Here is a 19407-nt window from a genome sequence, read left to right as displayed (position 1 = left end):
TAACGTCAAAAGGTTTGACTTTGGAGTCAGCATTTGTCAATTTTACTTTTGTTTTGTACAACTTTATTGTTTAACAATACTCCGGGCTCTCATCAATCTACAAAAAACATTGCCACAGTCCAAAACGTTTATTTTGCCTCCAGAAACACACATTATAGTATTACTTCTTGGGAATGAAGGGAATAACTTTCAGTGTAGAATTGTTTCTTGTGAAAGCGAAGCATGCCATAACTGACAGTGAAGTCAGCTAAGAGCTGAAGTGGGGTGATACATTGCCCCTTAATGCATGCTGGGGTGGGTGTAAGAAAAATGTGAATGACACCAACCACAGATTAATGGATGAAGTCTGGCTGAAACCCCATTAAGTAACTATGTTAATCACATAATTTTAGTAAAATCAGAAGGTCTTGGCCAATACAGACCTAAACATTTGAATCATTTTGGCAAGAAAGAAAAAAAGAAAGAGAAGAGGAAAGAGAGGGAAAGAAAGAGAGAGGGGGAAAAAGAGATGGAAAGAGAAAGACAGAAAGAAGGAAAGAGTAAGAGAAAGAAAGGAAAATAATGAAAGAGGAATAAAGGAAGAAGGAACAAGAAAGAAAGGAAAAAGAAAGAAAGAAATAAAGAAAGAAAGAAAGAAAGAAAGAAAGAAAGAAGTGACAAGTTGATGCAGAACAGTTTCAATTGGACACATCAGGTATGCTGGGAAATAGCAGCAGTCAGAAAACCAAAGCACTCCAAAATAAAATTACAACAGCATTGACAGGAGATAAGATATGAGAAAGATGGAATGTGCAGCAGACCACATCAGGCCCTAAACACAAAGGCAAAACTAAAATGATGAAAAAGTAAAAACAAAAAACAAAAACGCTGGCACTGAAGAGAACTAGTTTGTTAGCATCTGCACTCCTTGTGAGAGAGCAAAATGCAGTCAATCAAGTGAAGCTAACCGGTGGCTTAAGTAGGCCGCCCACACCGTAGTGGGCGGAAGCAAAATTTGACTGACACAACAACAGACCAATGGATGAGGGGTGGCTTAAAGCCCCTATATGTAAATAGACTGTACATTTGTTTGGTGAAATCAAAAGGACTTGGCTAACATCAGACCTAAAAATGAGTCATTGCAGACTGTTGGTGACAAGTCCCATCAGAGGTGCTGGAGTATCCCAGACACTGCTGTGTTTGCTAATGCAAAACCTAGTGCCCAGAGGCAAGTCCTGGGCTGTGTAACAGGAGGCAGGGTTCAACGCCTATGCAGCCCTGTGGTATAAGTGGCCACTGCAGAGCCCTGTGCAGAAGAGCACCACGGTCCAGAGCATCCACACCAACCGCAGAGAGGCAGGAGCGCTCAGGTGAGGTCGTGTGCTGGAAGGTACCTTTCACCTTTTGGATGTACTTTTCATGTTTTAGATTGGGTACTGTTAGTTTTTAATTTGAAAAGAGGTAAGGTTTGTGTACGACAAGAGCCTACGGGTGAGAGAAGTTTAGCGTAGAAGGCACTGAGGACTCTGGGTTTCTAAACGCCCAACATTTCCCTTGTATGCTTGTAATTTATATGTGGTGACACAGTTATCAGGACTCACTACCCTGGGCATTTCAATTTACACAAATAAGGTGTCATTGGACAGAGCCTGAGTCACCAGGTGACTGCAATGAGGGCATGATGTGGGCTCACCTTTCCAACCTTGGGTGGACACCTGACTTCCAATCTCAGCGTCTACTGACTCTACATCTTATCATGTACTCTGCATGTTAAACTGTACACCCTCTCCTGTAATCTACATGTCAGACTGTACATCCTCTCCTGTACAATGCATGTCAGACTGTACATCCTCTCCTGTACTCTGCATGTCAGACTGTACATCCTCTCCTGTACAATGCATGTCAGACTGTACATCCTCTCCTGTACAATGCATGTCAGACTGTACATCCTCTCCTGTACAATGCATGTCATACTGTACATCCTCTCCTGTACTCTGCATGTCAGACTGTACATGCTCTCCTGTACAATGCATGTCAGACTGTACATGCGCTCCTGTACAATGCATGTCAGACTGCACATACTCTTCTGTACTCTGCATGTCAGACTGTACATACTCTCCAGTACAATGCATGTCAGACTGTACATCCTCTCCTGTACTCTGCATGTCAGACTGTACATCCTCTCCTGTACTCAGCATGTCAGACTGTACATGCTCTCCTGTACAATGCATGTCAGACTGTACATACTCTCCTGTACCCTGCATGTCATACTGTACATGCTCTCCTGTACAATGCATGTCAGACTGTACATGCTCTCCTGTACAATGCATGTCAGACTGTACATACTCTCCTGTACTCTGCATGCCATACTGTACATGCTCTCCTGTACAATGCATGTCAGACTGTATATACTCTCCTGTACTCTGCATGTCATACTGTTCATTCTCTCTTGTAATCTGCATGTCAGACTGTACATGCTCTCCTTTACAATGCATGTCAGACTGTACATGCTCTCCTGTACTCTGCAAGTCAGACTGTAGATCCTCTCCTGTACTCTGCATGTCAGACTGTACATACTCTCCTGTACAATGCATGTCAGACTGTACATACTCTCCTGTACAATGCATGTCAGACTATACATACTCTCCAGTACAATGCATGTCAGACTGTACATACTCTCCTGTACTCTGCATGTCAGACTGTACATACTCTCCTGTACAATGCATGTCAGACTATACATACTCTCCGCTACAATGCATGTCAGACTGTACATCCTCTCCTGTACTCTGCATGTCAGACTGTACATCCTCTCCTGTACAATACATGTCAGACTGTACATCCTCTCCTGTACTCTGCATGTCAGACTGTACATACTCTCCTGTACAATGCATGTCAGACTGTACATCCTATCCTGTACTCTGCATGTCAGACTGTACATACTCTCCTGTACTCTGCATGTCAGACTGTACATGCTCTCCTGTACAATGCATGTCAGACTGTACATACTCTCCTGTACTCTGCATGTCAGACTGTACATCATCTCCTGTACTCAGCATGTCAGACTGTACATCATCTCCTGTACTCAGCGTGTCAGACTGTACATCCTCTCCTGTACAATGCATGTCAGACTGTACATCCTCTCCTGTACAATGCATGTCAGACTGTACATCCTCCCCCGTACTCTGCATGTCAGACTGTACATACTCTCCTGTACAATGCACGTCAGACTGTACATCCTCTCCTGTACTCTGCATGTCAGACTGTACATACTCTCCTGTACAATGCATGTCAGACTGTACATCCTATCCTGTACTCTGCATGTCAGACTGTACATACTCTCCTGTACTCTGCATGTCAGACTGTACATGCTCTCCTGTACAATGCATGTCAGACTGTACATACTCTCCTGTACTCTGCATGTCAGACTGTACATCATCTCCTGTACTCAGCATGTCAGACTGTACATCCTCTCCTGTACAATGCATGTCAGACTGTACATCCTCTCCTGTACAATGCATGTCAGACTGTACATCCTCCCCTGTACTCTGCATGTCAGACTGTACATCCTCTCCTGTACAATGCATGTCAGACTGTACATCCTCTCCTGTACAATGCATGTCAGACTGTACATCCTCCCCTGTACTCTGCATGTCAGACTGTACATGCTCTCCTGTACAATGCATGTCAGCCTGTATATACAGTGTTGTACTCAGCATATCAGTAAATATAAACAGTGATATATAGTCTACTTGCCAGACTATCCAAGTTGCATTGTATAAGACATGTCATTCGGCACACACTGTGCTGTACTCTGCATGTCAGACTTGACAAACTATCCTCTCCTATGCATGTCAGACTGTACATCCTCTCCTGTACTATGCATGTCAGACTGTACATCCTCTCCTGTACTCTGCATGTCAGACTGTACATCCTCCCCTGTACTATGCATGTCAGACTGTACATCCTCTCCTGTACTCTGCATGCCATACTGTACTTCTTCTTCTTCTGTTCTTTGCATGTCAGCCTGTACATACTCTCCTATACTATGCATGTCAGCCTGTATATACAGGGTTGTACTCTTCATGTCAGTAAACATAAAAAGTGATATATAGTCTACTTGCTAGACTATCCAAGTTGCATTGTATAACACATGTCATTCTGTACACACTGTGTTGTACTCTGCATGTCATATACATGTGCTGTCCTCTGCAGGTCATGCTCTACACTGTGTGGAACTCTGCATGCCAGGGAATATACAAAGTTATTCACTCTACATGCCATACTCTACACTGGGCGCTGTTCTCTTCATGTCAGTGAATATAAACTGTGAGGTACTCTGCATGTCACAAAATACACACTGTGTCGTACTCTGCATGTCAACAAATATAAACTGAGATGTACTCTACCTGTTATATTGTGCAAACTGTGCTGAACTCTGAATGTTAACAAATATACACAGTACTGCACTCTTCATGTCATACCATACACATGGCATTCTACGTGAAGTGGCAGACAGTATACACTGCTCTGCATGTCATTGAGTATAAATGGAGATATACTGTGCATGTCAGTCTGCATCACCCGGTGCAGTATTATGCAAATCAGTGAATATAAATGGTGATGTAAACTACATGCACACTCTATACACTGTGGTGTACTATGCATGTCTTAGTAGTCATTGTATAGTAGCTATTCCGCATGTTAGTTACCCTACTCAGTGTTGTACTCCACATTTTAGACTGCACACAGTGCTTTAATCTGCATGTCAGTGACTGGACACAGTACTGTACTCTGCATGTAGTGACTGCACACTATACCTTATTCTGCATGTAGTGACTGTCACAGTACTGTACACCACTTGTTCGTGACTGCACACAGTTCTGTACCTTGCATGTCAGAGACCTCATATGGTGCTGTACTCTGCTTGTTAGTGACTGTATACAGTACTGTACCATGCATGTCAGAGACTGTACATGATACTGTAATCTGCATGTTAGTGACAATTAGTGTTAGTGCTGTACTCTGTATGTTAGAGACTTCAAAGGGTACTGCACTCTGCATGTTAGTTACAGTATACAGTACTGTACCCTGCATGTCAAAGACTGCACATGGTACTGTACTCTGCATGTTAGTAACTGATCACAGTACTGTTCTCTGCATGTCCGAAATTGGACAGTACACCTTACTCTGCATGTTAGTGACCCTAGTCGGGCTGTAATCTACATTTTGCACTGCACAAAGTGCTTTAATCTGCATGTCAATGACTGGACACAGTACTGTACTCTGCTTGTAGTGACCGCACACTTTACCTTACTCTGCATGTTAGTGTGTCTAGAGTGACTTACTCTGGATGTCGGAGACTCCACAACGTACAGTACTCTGCATGTCAGAGACAGCACAAGGTACTATTCTCAGCATGTCAGAGACTGCACACAATACAGTACTCTGCATATTAGTGACTGTACAGAGCACTGTACTTTACATGTCAGAAACTGCACACTATACCTTAATCTACATGTTAGAGACTGTCTACAGGGCCTAACTCTGTAAGTTAGTGAATATCAAACTACTGTACTTCGCTTGTTAGTGACTGCACAGTGCTGTACTTTGCATGTCAGAGATTCCATATGGTGCGGTACTCTGCTTGTTAAAGACTGGATACAGTGCTCTACTTCGCATGTCAGATACCCCCACATGATGCTGTACTCTGCTTGATATTATGAGTAAGAAAGGGGTAGGCCCTTAGAACTCAAGGACCTGGGTCCATATAACAGTACAAAGAAGAAATGGTCCGAGTTACAATATGACTAACGTACTATAATCAGTCTGTATCATATCAAACAGACACTCACCACATAAACATTTGCCATAGATTCACACACATTTATCAAAGAGAATCAAGAAGAAAGAAATTGCATTTATTTGTGCAATATTGGTATTCGCGCAATATTGGTATTTGCGTACATTAATTAGCCTATTGTATCAAATATTTCAAAAAGAACGATACTTAAATGCAAGTGTCAAATCATTACATTTCAGAGTGCTCTCAGTGGGAAGGGGAGGGGAAGTGCGAAGGTTGTGAGGGACCGGGTAAAGGTGGTGTGACTTTTTAAAGACATCACGTTAAAATCAAAACACGCCTTTACAATCAAAATGTACAAAAGGTTCCGGGATTGCATCACACATAGGTCAAATTAATTTATTTCTTTGTGTCCTATGGTGTGTTCAGATGGCTTAGTCTACGTTTCGACCCCCGAAGTACGCTTGAAGGGTAATTATTGCCTCATGTTGGGGTCTTCATCAGGACAGTGATATGGAGAGCATCAATAGACGGTTGTCATCTGTGCCGTCTTGGGGTGGGCCTGGGCGGGCTCCTTGATATTTTGGACTCTGTTCCTTACTGACGTCTGGCATCGTGTCAGGGATCAGTCCTGGTGTTTCAAAATGGTTCAACGCGTTAAGCGTGGTGACGGCCGTCAGTGCTCTTGGCTTCCTCAATGCATCTGTCGACAGACGTCAGTAAGGAATAGAATTGCATTTAAGTATCGTTCTTTTTGAAATATTTGATACAATAGGCTGATTATTGTACGCAAATATCAATATTGCACAAATAAATGCAATTTCTGCTTGATAGCGGATGTACAAAGTACCTGGCCATTGATGGAACTACTGGTATTACGAGACTGCGCTCAGTGCTGTACTCTGCAAGGCGTGGCCCCCCACTGATGGAACCGCTGGATGTACAGAGACTGCGCACAGTGCTGTACTCTGCAAGGCTCGGCCCCCCACTTTTGGAATCCCTGGTTCTATGGAGACTGCGCTCAGTGCTGTACTCTGCAAGGCGTGGCCCCCCACTGAAGGAACCACTGGTTCTATGGAGACTGCGCTCAGTGCTGTACTCTGCAAGGCGTGGCCCCCCACTGAAGGAACCACTGGTTCTATGGAGACTGCGCTCAGTGCTGTACTCTGCAAGGCGTGGCCCCCCACTGATGCAACCGCTGGATCTACATAGAGTGCGCATAGTGCTGTACTCTGCAAGGCGTGGCCCCCCACTGATGCAACCGCTGGATCTACATAGACTGCGCACAGTGCTGAACTCTGCAAGTTGTGGCCCCCCACTGATGGAACCGTTGGTTCTATGGAGACTGTGTGCAGTGCTGTACTCCTCTGCAAGGCGTGGCCCCCCACTGATGCAACCGCTGGATCTACATAGACTGCGCACAGTGCTGTACTCTGCAAGGCGTGGCCCCCCACTGATGCAACCGCTGGATCTACATAGACTGCGCACAGTGCTGTACTCTGCAAGTTGTGGCCCCCCACTGATGGAACCGTTGGTTCTATGGAGACTGTGTGCAGTGCTGTACTCCTCTGCAAGGCGTGGCCCCCCACTGATGGAACCGCTGGTTCTATGGAGACTGCGCTCAGTGCTGTACTGTGCGACTCATGGCCCCCCACTGATGGAATCCCTGGTTCTACAGAGACTGCACACAGTGCTGTACTCTGCAAGGCGTAGCCCCCCACTGATGCAACCGCTGGATCTAAATAGACTGCGCACAGTGCTGTACTCTGCAAGGCGTGGCTCCAACTGATGCAACCGCTGGATCTACATAGACTGCGCACAGTGCTGTACTCTGCAAGGCGTGGCTCCCACTGATGCAACCGCTGGATCTACATAGACTGCGCACAGTGCTGTACTCTGCAAGGCGTGGCTCCCACTGATGCAACCGCTGGATCTACATAGACTGCGCACAGTGCTGTACTCTGCAAGGCGTGGCTCCCACTGATGCAACCGCTGGATCTACATAGACTGCGCACAGTGCTGTACTCTGCAAGGTGTGGCTCCCACTGATGCAACCGCTGGATCTACATAGACTGCGCTCAGTGCTGTACTCTGCAAGGCTTGGTCTTCCACTGATGGAACCGCTGGTTCTACAGAGACTGCACACAGTGCTGTACTCTGCAAGACGTGGCCCCCCACTGATGAAACAGCTGGTTCTATGGAGATTGTGTCCAGTGCTGTACTCTGCAAGGCGTGGCCCCCCACTGATGGAACTGCTAGATGTACATAGACTGCGCTCAGTGCTGTACTCTTCAAGGCGTGGCCCCCCACTTATGGAACCGCTGGTTCTATGGAGACTGCGCTCAGTGCTGTACTCTGCCACTCATGGCCCCCCACTGATGCAACCGCTGGATCTACATGGACTGCGCTCAGTGCTGTACTCTGCAAGGCTCGGCCCCCCACTGATGGAACCGCTGGATGTACAGAAACTGCGCACAGTGCTGTACTCTGCAAGGCGTGGCTCCCACTGATGGAACCGCTGGATCTACATAGACTACGCTCAGTGCTGTACTCAGCTAGGCGTTGCTCCCCCTGATGGAACAGCTGGTTGTATGGAGACTGTGTGCAGTGCTGTACTCTGCAAGACGTGGCCCTCCACTGATGGAACCGCTGGATCTATGGAGACTGTGTGCAGTGCTGTACTCTGCAAGGCGTGGCCCCCCACTGATGGAACTGCTGGATCTATGGAGACTGTGTGCAGTGCTGAACTCTGCAAGGCATGCCCCCCCACTGATGGAACAGCTGGTTCTATGGAGACTGTGTGCAGTGCTGTACTCTGCAAGGCTTGGTCTTCCACTGATGGAACCGCTGGTTCTACAAAGACTACGCTTAGTGCTGTACTCTGCAAGGCTCGGCCCCCCACTGATGAAACCACTGGATCTACATAGACTACCTTTAGGGCTGTACTCTGCAAGGCGTGGCTCCCCCACTGATTGAACAGCTGGTTTTATGGAGACTGTGTGTAGTGCTGTACGCTGCCACTCATGGCCCCCCACTGATGCAACCGCTGGATCTACATAGACTGCGCTCAGTGCTGTACTCTGCAAGGCTGGGCCCCCCACTGATGGAACCGCTGGATCTACATAGACTACGTTTAGGGCTGTACTCTGCAAGGCGTGGCCCCCCACTGATTGAACAGCTGGTTTTATGGAGACTGTGTGCAGTGCTGTACGCTGCCACTCATGGCCCCCCACTGATGCAACCGCTGGATCTACATAGACTGCGCACAGTGCTGTACTCTGCAAGTTGTGGCCCCCCACTGATGGAACCGTTGGTTCTATGGAGACTGTGTGCAGTGCTGTACTCTGCAAGGCGTGGCCCCCCACTGATGCAACCGCTGGATCTACATAGACTGCGCACAGTGCTGTACTCTGCAAGGCGTGGCTCCAACTGATGCAACTGCTGGATCTACATAGACTGCGCACAGTGCTGTACTCTGCAAGGTGTGGCTCCCACTGATGCAACCGCTGGATCTACATAGACTGCGCACAGTGCTGTACTCTGCAAGTTGTGGCCCCCCACTGATGGAACCGTTGGTTCTATGGAGACTGTGTGCAGTGCTGTACTCCTCTGCAAGGGGTGGCCCCCCCTGATGGAACCGCTGGTTCTATGGAGACTGCGCTCAGTGCTGTACTGTGCGACTCATGGCCCCCCACTGATGGAATTCCTGGTTCTACAGAGACTGCACACAGTGCTGTACTCTGCAAGGCGTAGCCCCCCACTGATGCAACCGCTGGATCTACATAGACTGCGCACAGTGCTGTACTCTGCAAGGCGTGGCTCCAACTGATGCAACCGCTGGATCTACATAGACTGCGCACAGTGCTGTACTCTGCAAGGCGTGGCTCCCACTGATGCAACCGCTGGATCTGCATAGACTGCGCACAGTGCTGTACTCTGCAAGGCGTGGCTCCCACTGATGCAACCGCTGGATCTACATAGACTGCGCTCAGTGCTGTACTCTGCAAGGCTTGGTCTTCCACTGATGGAACCGCTGATTCTACAGAGACTGCACACAGTGCTGTACTCTGCAAGACGTGGCCCCCCACTGATGAAACAGCTGGTTCTATGGAGATTGTGTTCAGTGCTGTACTCTGCAAGGCGTGGCCCCCCACTGATGGAACTGCTAGATGTACATAGACTGCGCTCAGTGCTGCACTCTTCAAGGCGTGGCCCCCCACTTATGGAACCGCTGGTTCTATGGAGACTGCGCTCAGTGCTGTACTCTGCCACTCATGGCCCCCCACTGATGCAACCGCTGGATCTACATAGACTGCGCTCAGTGCTGTACTCTGCAAGGCTCGGCCCCCCACTGATGGAACCGCTGGATGTACAGAGACTGCGCACAGTGCTGTACTTTGCAAGGCGTGGCTCCCACTGATGGAACCGCTGGATCTACATAGACTACGCTCAGTGCTGTACTCTGCTAGGCGTTGCTCCCCCTGATGGAACAGCTGGTTGTGTGGACACTGTGTGCAGTGCTGTACTCTGCAAGACGTGGCCCTCCACTGATGGAACCGCTGGATCTATGGAGACTGTGTGCAGTGCTGTACTCTGCAAGGCGTGGCCCCCCACTGATGGAACCGCTGGATCTATGGAGACTGTGTGCAGTGCTGAACTCTGCAAGGCATGCCCCCCCACTGATGGAACAGCTGGTTCTATGGAGACTGTGTGCAGTGCTGTACTCTGCAAGGCTTGGTCTTCCACTGATGGAACCGCTGGTTCTACAAAGACTACGCTTAGTGCTGTACTCTGCAAGGCTCGGAACCCCACTGATGGAACCACTGGATCTACATAGACTACGTTTAGGGCTGTACTCTGCAAGGCGTGGCCCCCCACTGATTGAACAGCTGGTTTTATGGAGACTGTGTGCAGTGCTGTACGCTGCCACTCATGGCCCCCCACTGATGCAACCGCTGGATCTACATAGACTGCGCTCAGTGCTGTACTCTGCAAGGCGTGGCCCCCCACTGATGGAATCCCTGGTTCTACATAGACTGCGCACAGTTCTGTACTCTGCAAGGTGTGGCCCCCCACTGATGGAACAGCTGGTTCTATGGAGACTGTGTACAGTGTTGTACTCTGCAAGGCTTGGTGTTCCACTGATGGAACCGCTGGTTCTACAAAGACTACGCTTAGTGCTGTACTCTGCAAGGCTCGGCCCCGACTGATGGAACCGCTGGATCTACATAGACTACGTTTAGGGCTGTACTCTGCAAGGCGTGGCCACCCACTGATTGAACAGCTGGTTGTATGGAGACTGTGTGCAGTGCTGTACTCTGCAAGGCGTGGCCACCCACTGATTGAACAGCTGGTTTTATGGAGACTGTGTGCAGTGCTGTACGCTGCCACTCATGGCCCCCCACTGATGCAACCGCTGGATCTACATAGACTGCGCTCAGTGCTGTACTCTGCAAGGCGTGCCCCCCACTGATGGAACAGCTGGTTCTATGGAGACTGTGTGCAGTGCTGTACTCTGCAAGGCGTGGCCCCCCACTGATGGAACCGTTGGTTCTATGGAGACTGTTTGCTGTGCTGTACTCTGCAAGGTGTGGCCCCCCACTGATGGAACCGCTGGTTTTATGGAGACTGCGCTCAGTGCTGTACTCTGCGACTCATGGCCCCCCACTGATGCAACCGCTGGATCTACATAGACTGCGCTCAGTGCTGTACTCTGCAAGGCATGGCCCCCCACTGATGGAACCGCTGGATGTACAGAGACTGCGCACAGTTCTGTACTCTGCAAGGCGTGTCTCCCCACTGATGGAATCCCTGGTTCTACATAGACTGCGCTCAGTGCTGTACTCTGCGACTCATGGCCCCCCACTGATGCAACCGCTGGATCTACATAGACTGCGCTCAGTGCTGTACTCTGCAAGGCTTGATCTTCCACTGATGGAACCGCTGGTTCTACAGAGACTGCACACAGTGCTGTACTCTGTGGCTCACTGGTTAGAGGCGGCAGACCCGAGAGCAGAGGACGGCCCGGGACCAGGGTTCCATTCCCGGCGCGGCAGGTTTCTGGACCAGGGTGAGCGGACTCGATAATTCTCTCGCCTCGGTGCCCACTCTGATCAGCGATCACACTCGGCAACTCTGGGCATTAGCTTGCCTCATCTTCACTAACGGCCCCACCAGACCGCCGGGGATGCCTGGTCTCACCCTGGAGATACCCATTAAGGGACCATCTCTCAGGGAAGCCAGGAAGGGTTTTGCAGCGGTCGAAGCGCCTTGGGACCCTCCGGGTAAGTAGTGCGCTATATAAATGCCTATACATACATACATACATACTCTGCAAGGCTCTGCCCCCCACTGATGGAACCGCTGGATGTACAGAGACTGTGCACAGTTCTGTACTCTGCAAGGCGTGGCCCCCCACATATGGAATCCGTGGTTCTACAGAGACTGCGCTCAGTGCTGTACTCTGCAAAGTGTGACCCCCCACTGTTTGACCTGCTGGATGTACATAGACTTCGCTCAGTGCTGTACTCTGCAAGGCGTGGCTCCCCACTGATGGAACCGTTGGATCTACATAGACTGCGCACAGTGCTGTACTCTGCAAGGCGTGGCCCCCCACTGATGGAACCGTTGGTTCTATGGAGACTGCGCTCAGTGCTGTACTCTGCGACTCATGGCCCCCCACTGATGCAACCGCTGGTTCTACAGAGACTACACACAGTGCTGTACTCTGCAAGGTGTGGCCCCCCAATGATGGAACTGCTAGATGTACATAGACAGCGTTCAGTGCTGTACTCTGCAAGGCTCGGCCCCCCACTGATGGAACCGCTGGTTCTACAGAGGCTGCACACAGTGCTGTACTCTGCAAGGTGTGGCCCCCCACTGATGGAACCGCTGGTTCTACAGAGGCTGCACACAGTGCTGTACTCTGCAAGGCGTGGCCCCCCACTGATGGAACCGCTGGTTCTATGGAGACTGTGCTCAGTGCTGTACTCTGCCACTCATGGCCCCCCACTGATGCAACCGCTGGATCTACATAGACTGCGCTCAGTGCTGTACTCTGCAAGGATCGGCCCCCCACTGATGGAACTGCTGGATGTACAGAAACTGCGCACAGTGCTGTACTCTGCAAGGCGTGGCTCTCACTGATGGAACCGCTGGATCTACATAGACTACGCTCAGTGCTGTACTCTGCTAGGCGTGGCTCCCCCGGATGGAACAGCTGGTTGTATGGAGACTGCACACAGTGCTGTACTCTGCAAGGCGTGGCCCCCCACTGATGGAACCGCTGGATGTACAGAGACTGCTCACAGTTTTGTACTCTGCAAGGCGTGGCTCCCCACTGATGGAATCCCTGGTTCTACATAGACTGCACACAGTGCTGTACTCTGCAAGGCGTGCCCCCCCACTGATGGATCCACTGGTTCTGTGGAGACTGCACTCAGTGCTGTACTCTGCGACTCATGGCCCCCCACTGATGCAATCGCTGGATCTTCATAGACTGCGCTCAGTGCTGTACTCTGCAAGGCGTGGCTCCCACTGATGCAACCGCTGGATCTACAGAGACTGCACACAGTGCTGTACTCTGCAAGGCGTGGCCCCCCACTGATGCAACTGCTAGATGTACATAGACTGCTCTCAGTGCTGTACTCTGCGACTCATGGCCCCCCACTGATGCAACCGCTGGATCTTCATAGACTGCGTTCAGTGCTGTACTCTGCAAGGCGTGGCTCCCACTGATGCAACCGCTGGATCTACAGAGACTGCACACAGTGCTGTACTCTGCAAGGCGTGGCCCCCCACTGATGCAACTGCTAGATGTACATAGACTGCTCTCAGTGCTGTACTCTGCGACTCATGGCCCCCCACTGATGCAACCGCTGGATCTTCATAGACTGCGTTCAGTGCTGTACTCTGCAAGGCGTGGCTCCCACTGATGCAACCGCTGGATCTACAGAGACTGCACACAGTGCTGTACTCTGCAAGGCGTGGCCCCCCACTGATGCAACTGCTAGATGTACATAGACTGCGCACAGTGCTGTACTCTGCAAGGGGTAGCCCCCCACTGATGGAACAGCTGGTTCTATGGAGACTGCGCACAGTGCTGAACTCTGCAAGTTGTGGCCCCCCACTGATGGAACCGTTGGTTCTATGGAGACTGTGTGCAGTGCTGTACTCCTCTGCAAGGCGTGGCCCCCCACTGATGCAACCGCTGGATCTACATAGACTGCGCACAGTGCTGTACTCTGCAAGGCGTGGCCCCCCACTGATGCAACCGCTGGATCTACATAGACTGCGCACAGTGCTGTACTCTGCAAGTTGTGGCCCCCCACTGATGGAACCGTTGGTTTTATGGAGACTGTGTGCAGTGCTGTACTCCTCTGCAAGGCGTGGCCCCCCACTGATGGAACCGCTGGTTCTATGGAGACTGCGCTCAGTGCTGTACTGTGTGACTCATGGCCCCCCAATGATGGAATCCCTGGTTCTACAGAGACTGCACACAGTGCTGTACTCTGCAAGGCGTAGCCCCCCACTGATGCAACCGCTGGATCTAAATAGACTGCGCACAGTGCTGTACTCTGCAAGGCGTGGCTCCAACTGATGCAACCGCTGGATCTACATAGACTGCGCACAGTGCTGTACTCTGCAAGGCGTGGCTCCCACTGATGCAACCGCTGGATCTACATAGACTGCGCACAGTGCTGTACTCTGCAAGGCGTGGCTCCCACTGATGCAACCGCTGGATCTACATAGACTGCGCACAGTGCTGTACTCTGCAAGGCGTGGCTCCAACTGATGCAACCGCTGGATCTACTTAGACTGCGCACAGTGCTGTACTCTGCAAGGCGTGGCTCCCACTGATGCAACCGCTGGATCTACATAGACTGCGCACAGTGCTGTACTCTGCAAGGTGTGGCTCCCACTGATGCAACCGCTGGATCTACATAGACTGCGCTCAGTGCTGTACTCTGCAAGGCTTGGTCTTCCACTGATGGAACCGCTGGTTCTACAGAGACTGCACACAGTGCTGTACTCTGCAAGACGTGGCCCCCCACTGATGAAACAGCTGGTTCTATGGAGATTGTGTCCAGTGCTGTACTCTGCAAGGCGTGGCCCCCCACTTATGGAACCGCTGGTTCTATGGAGACTGCGCTCAGTGCTGTACTCTGCCACTCATGGCCCCCCACTGATGCAACCGCTGGATCTACATGGACTGCGCTCAGTGCTGTACTCTGCAAGGCTCGGCCCCCCACTGATGGAACCGCTGGATGTACAGAAACTGCGCACAGTGCTGTACTCTGCAAGGCGTGGCTCCCACTGATGGAACCGCTGGATCTACATAGACTACGCTCAGTGCTGTACTCAGCTAGGCGTTGCTCCCCCTGATGGAACAGCTGGTTGTATGGAGACTGTGTGCAGTGCTGTACTCTGCAAGACGTGGCCCTCCACTGATGGAACCGCTGGATCTATGGAGACTGTGTGCAGTGCTGTACTCTGCAAGGCGTGGCCCCCCACTGATGGAACTGCTGGATCTATGGAGACTGTGTGCAGTGCTGAACTCTGCAAGGCATGCCCCCCCACTGATGGAACAGCTGGTTCTATGGAGACTGTGTGCAGTGCTGTACTCTGCAAGGCTTGGTCTTCCACTGATGGAACCGCTGGTTCTACAAAGACTACGCTTAGTGCTGTACTCTGCAAGGCTCGGCCCCCCACTGATGAAACCACTGGATCTACATAGACTACCTTTAGGGCTGTACTCTGCAAGGCGTGGCCCCCCCACTGATTGAACAGCTGGTTTTATGGAGACTGTGTGTAGTGCTGTACGCTGCCACTCATGGCCCCCCACTGATGCAACCGCTGGATCTACATAGACTGCGCTCAGTGCTGTACTCTGCAAGGCTGGGCTCCCCACTGATGGAACCGCTGGATCTACATAGACTACGTTTAGGGCTGTACTCTGCAAGGCGTGGCCCCCCACTGATTGAACAGCTGGTTTTATGGAGACTGTGTGCAGTGCTGTACGCTGCCACTCATGGCCCCCCACTGATGCAACCGCTGGATCTACATAGACTGCGCACAGTGCTGTACTCTGCAAGTTGTGGCCCCCCACTGATGGAACCGTTGGTTCTATGGAGACTGTGTGCAGTGCTGTACTCTGCAAGGCGTGGCCCCCCACTGATGCAACCGCTGGATCTACATAGACTGCGCACAGTGCTGTACTCTGCAAGGCGTGGCTCCAACTGATGCAACTGCTGGATCTACATAGACTGCGCACAGTGCTGTACTCTGCAAGGTGTGGCTCCCACTGATGCAACCGCTGGATCTACATAGACTGCGCACAGTGCTGTACTCTGCAAGTTGTGGCCCCCCACTGATGGAACCGTTGGTTCTATGGAGACTGTGTGCAGTGCTGTACTCCTCTGCAAGGGGTGGCTCCCACTGATGCAACCGCTGGATCTGCATAGACTGCGCACAGTGCTGTACTCTGCAAGGCGTGGCTCCCACTGATGCAACCGCTGGATCTACATAGACTGCGCTCAGTGCTGTACTCTGCAAGGCTTGGTCTTCCACTGATGGAACCGCTGATTCTACAGAGACTGCACACAGTGCTGTACTCTGCAAGACGTGGCCCCCCACTGATGAAACAGCTGGTTCTATGGAGATTGTGTTCAGTGCTGTACTCTGCAAGGCGTGGCCCCCCACTGATGGAACTGCTAGATGTACATAGACTGCGCTCAGTGCTGCACTCTTCAAGGCGTGGCCCCCCACTTATGGAACCGCTGGTTCTATGGAGACTGCGCTCAGTGCTGTACTCTGCCACTCATGGCCCCCCACTGATGCAACCGCTGGATCTACATAGACTGCGCTCAGTGCTGTACTCTGCAAGGCTCGGCCCCCCACTGATGGAACCGCTGGATGTACAGAGACTGCGCACAGTGCTGTACTTTGCAAGGCGTGGCTCCCACTGATGGAACCGCTGGATCTACATAGACTACGCTCAGTGCTGTACTCTGCTAGGCGTTGCTCCCCCTGATGGAACAGCTGGTTGTGTGGACACTGTGTGCAGTGCTGTACTCTGCAAGACGTGGCCCTCCACTGATGGAACCGCTGGATCTATGGAGACTGTGTGCAGTGCTGTACTCTGCAAGGCGTGGCCCCCCACTGATGGAACCGCTGGATCTATGGAGACTGTGTGCAGTGCTGAACTCTGCAAGGCATGCCCCCCCACTGATGGAACAGCTGGTTCTATGGAGACTGTGTGCAGTGCTGTACTCTGCAAGGCTTGGTCTTCCACTGATGGAACCGCTGGTTCTACAAAGACTACGCTTAGTGCTGTACTCTGCAAGGCTCGGAACCCCACTGATGGAACCACTGGATCTACAAAGACTACGTTTAGGGCTGTACTCTGCAAGGCGTGGCCCCCCACTGATTGAACAGCTGGTTTTATGGAGACTGTGTGCAGTGCTGTACGCTGCCACTCATGGCCCCCCACTGATGCAACCGCTGGATCTACATAGACTGCGCTCAGTGCTGTACTCTGCAAGGCGTGGCCCCCCACTGATGGAATCCCTGGTTCTACATAGACTGCGCACAGTTCTGTACTCTGCAAGGTGTGGCCCCCCACTGATGGAACAGCTGGTTCTATGGAGACTGTGTACAGTGTTGTACTCTGCAAGGCTTGGTGTTCCACTGATGGAACCGCTGGTTCTACAAAGACTACGCTTAGTGCTGTACTCTGCAAGGCTCGGCCCCCACTGATGGAACCGCTGGATCTACATAGACTACGTTTAGGGCTGTACTCTGCAAGGCGTGGCCACCCACTGATTGAACAGCTGGTTGTATGGAGACTGTGTGCAGTGCTGTACTCTGCAAGGCGTGGCCACCCACTGATTGAACAGCTGGTTTTATGGAGACTGTGTGCAGTGCTGTACGCTGCCACTCATGGCCCCCCACTGATGCAACCGCTGGATCTACATAGACTGCGCTCAGTGCTGTACTCTGCAAGGCGTGCCCCCCACTGATGGAACAGCTGGTTCTATGGAGACTGTGTGCAGTGCTGTACTCTGCAAGGCGTGGCCCCCCACTGATGGAACCGTTGGTTCTATGGAGACTGTTTGCTGTGCTGTACTCTGCAAGGTGTGGCCCCCCACTGATGGAACCGCTGGTTCTATGGAGACTGCGCTCAGTGCTGTACTCTGCGACTCATGGCCCCCCACTGATGCAACCGCTGGATCTACATAGACTGCGCTCAGTGCTGTACTCTGCAAGGCATGGCCCCCCACTGATGGAACCGCTGGATGTACAGAGACTGCGCACAGTTCTGTACTCTGCAAGGCGTGACTCCCCACTGATGGAATCCCTGGTTCTACATAGACTGCGCTCAGTGCTGTACTCTGCGACTCATGGCCCCCCACTGATGCAACCGCTGGATCTACATAGACTGCGCTCAGTGCTGTACTCTGCAAGGCTTGATCTTCCACTGATGGAACCGCTGGTTCTACAGAGACTGCACACAGTGCTGTACTCTGTGGCTCACTGGTTAGAGGCGGCAGACCCGAGAGCAGAGGACGGCCCGGGACCAGGGTTCCATTCCCGGCGCGGCAGGTTTCTGGACCAGGGTGAGCGGACTCGATAATTCTCTCGCCTCGGTGCCCACTCTGATCAGCGATCACACTCGGCAACTCTGGGCATTAGCTTGCCTCATCTTCACTAACGGCCCCACCAGACCGCCGGGGATGCCTGGTCTCACCCTGGAGATACCCATTAAGGGACCATCTCTCAGGGAAGCCAGGAAGGGTTTTGCAGCGGTCGAAGCGCCTTGGGACCCTCCGGGTAAGTAGTGCGCTATATAAATGCCTATACATACATACATACATACTCTGCAAGGCTCTGCCCCCCACTGATGGAACCGCTGGATGTACAGAGACTGTACACAGTTCTGTACTCTGCAAGGCGTGGCCCCCCACATATGGAATCCGTGGTTCTACAGAGACTGCACTCAGTGCTGTACTCTGCAAAGTGTGACCCCCCACTGTTTGACCTGCTGGATGTACATAGACTTCGCTCAGTGCTGTACTCTGCAAGGCGTGGCTCCCCACTGATGGAACCGTTGGATCTACATAGACTGCGCACAGTGCTGTACTCTGCAAGGCGTGGCCCCCCACTGATGGAACCGTTGGTTCTATGGAGACTGCGCTCAGTGCTGTACTCTGCGACTCATGGCCCCCCACTGATGCAACCGCTGGTTCTACAGAGACTACACACAGTGCTGTACTCTGCAAGGTGTGGCCCCCCAATGATGGAACTGCTAGATGTACATAGACAGCGTTCAGTGCTGTACTCTGCAAGGCTCGGCCCCCCACTGATGGAACCGCTGGTTCTACAGAGGCTGCACACAGTGCTGTACTCTGCAAGGTGTGGCCCCCCACTGATGGAACCGCTGGTTCTACAGAGGCTGCACACAGTGCTGTACTCTGCAAGGCGTGGCCCCCCACTGATGGAACCGCTGGTTCTATGGAGACTGTGCTCAGTGCTGTACTCTGCCACTCATGGCCCCCCACTGATGCAACCGCTGGATCTACATAGACTGCGCTCAGTGCTGTACTCTGCAAGGATCGGCCCCCCACTGA

General features: G+C 51.6%; 1 protein-coding gene across 2 annotated transcripts in view; it reads left to right on the top strand.

Moving 5' to 3' along the window:
• Positions 1 to 19407, top strand: part of LOC147689453 (trimethyllysine dioxygenase, mitochondrial-like) — a 480372-nt gene that overhangs the window by 37633 nt on the left and 423332 nt on the right. The window contains exon 1 of one of the 2 annotated variants that reach the window (XM_086942229.1): positions 1283 to 1349. The exons of the other annotated variant lie outside the window; for it this stretch is intronic. The gene's annotated coding sequence lies outside the window, so the exon portion shown is untranslated. Of the gene's footprint in view, positions 1 to 1282; positions 1350 to 19407 lie in introns of those variants that run through there. 2 annotated transcript variants of the gene reach the window in all.

This window comes from Lissotriton vulgaris, chromosome 10 (genome assembly GCF_964263255.1).
Source record: "Lissotriton vulgaris chromosome 10, aLisVul1.2, whole genome shotgun sequence".
NCBI classification, from domain to species: Eukaryota; Metazoa; Chordata; class Amphibia; order Caudata; family Salamandridae; genus Lissotriton; species Lissotriton vulgaris.
The sequence above is the reverse complement of the archived record's forward strand: the minus strand, read 5'-3'. Positions and strand labels throughout refer to the sequence as shown.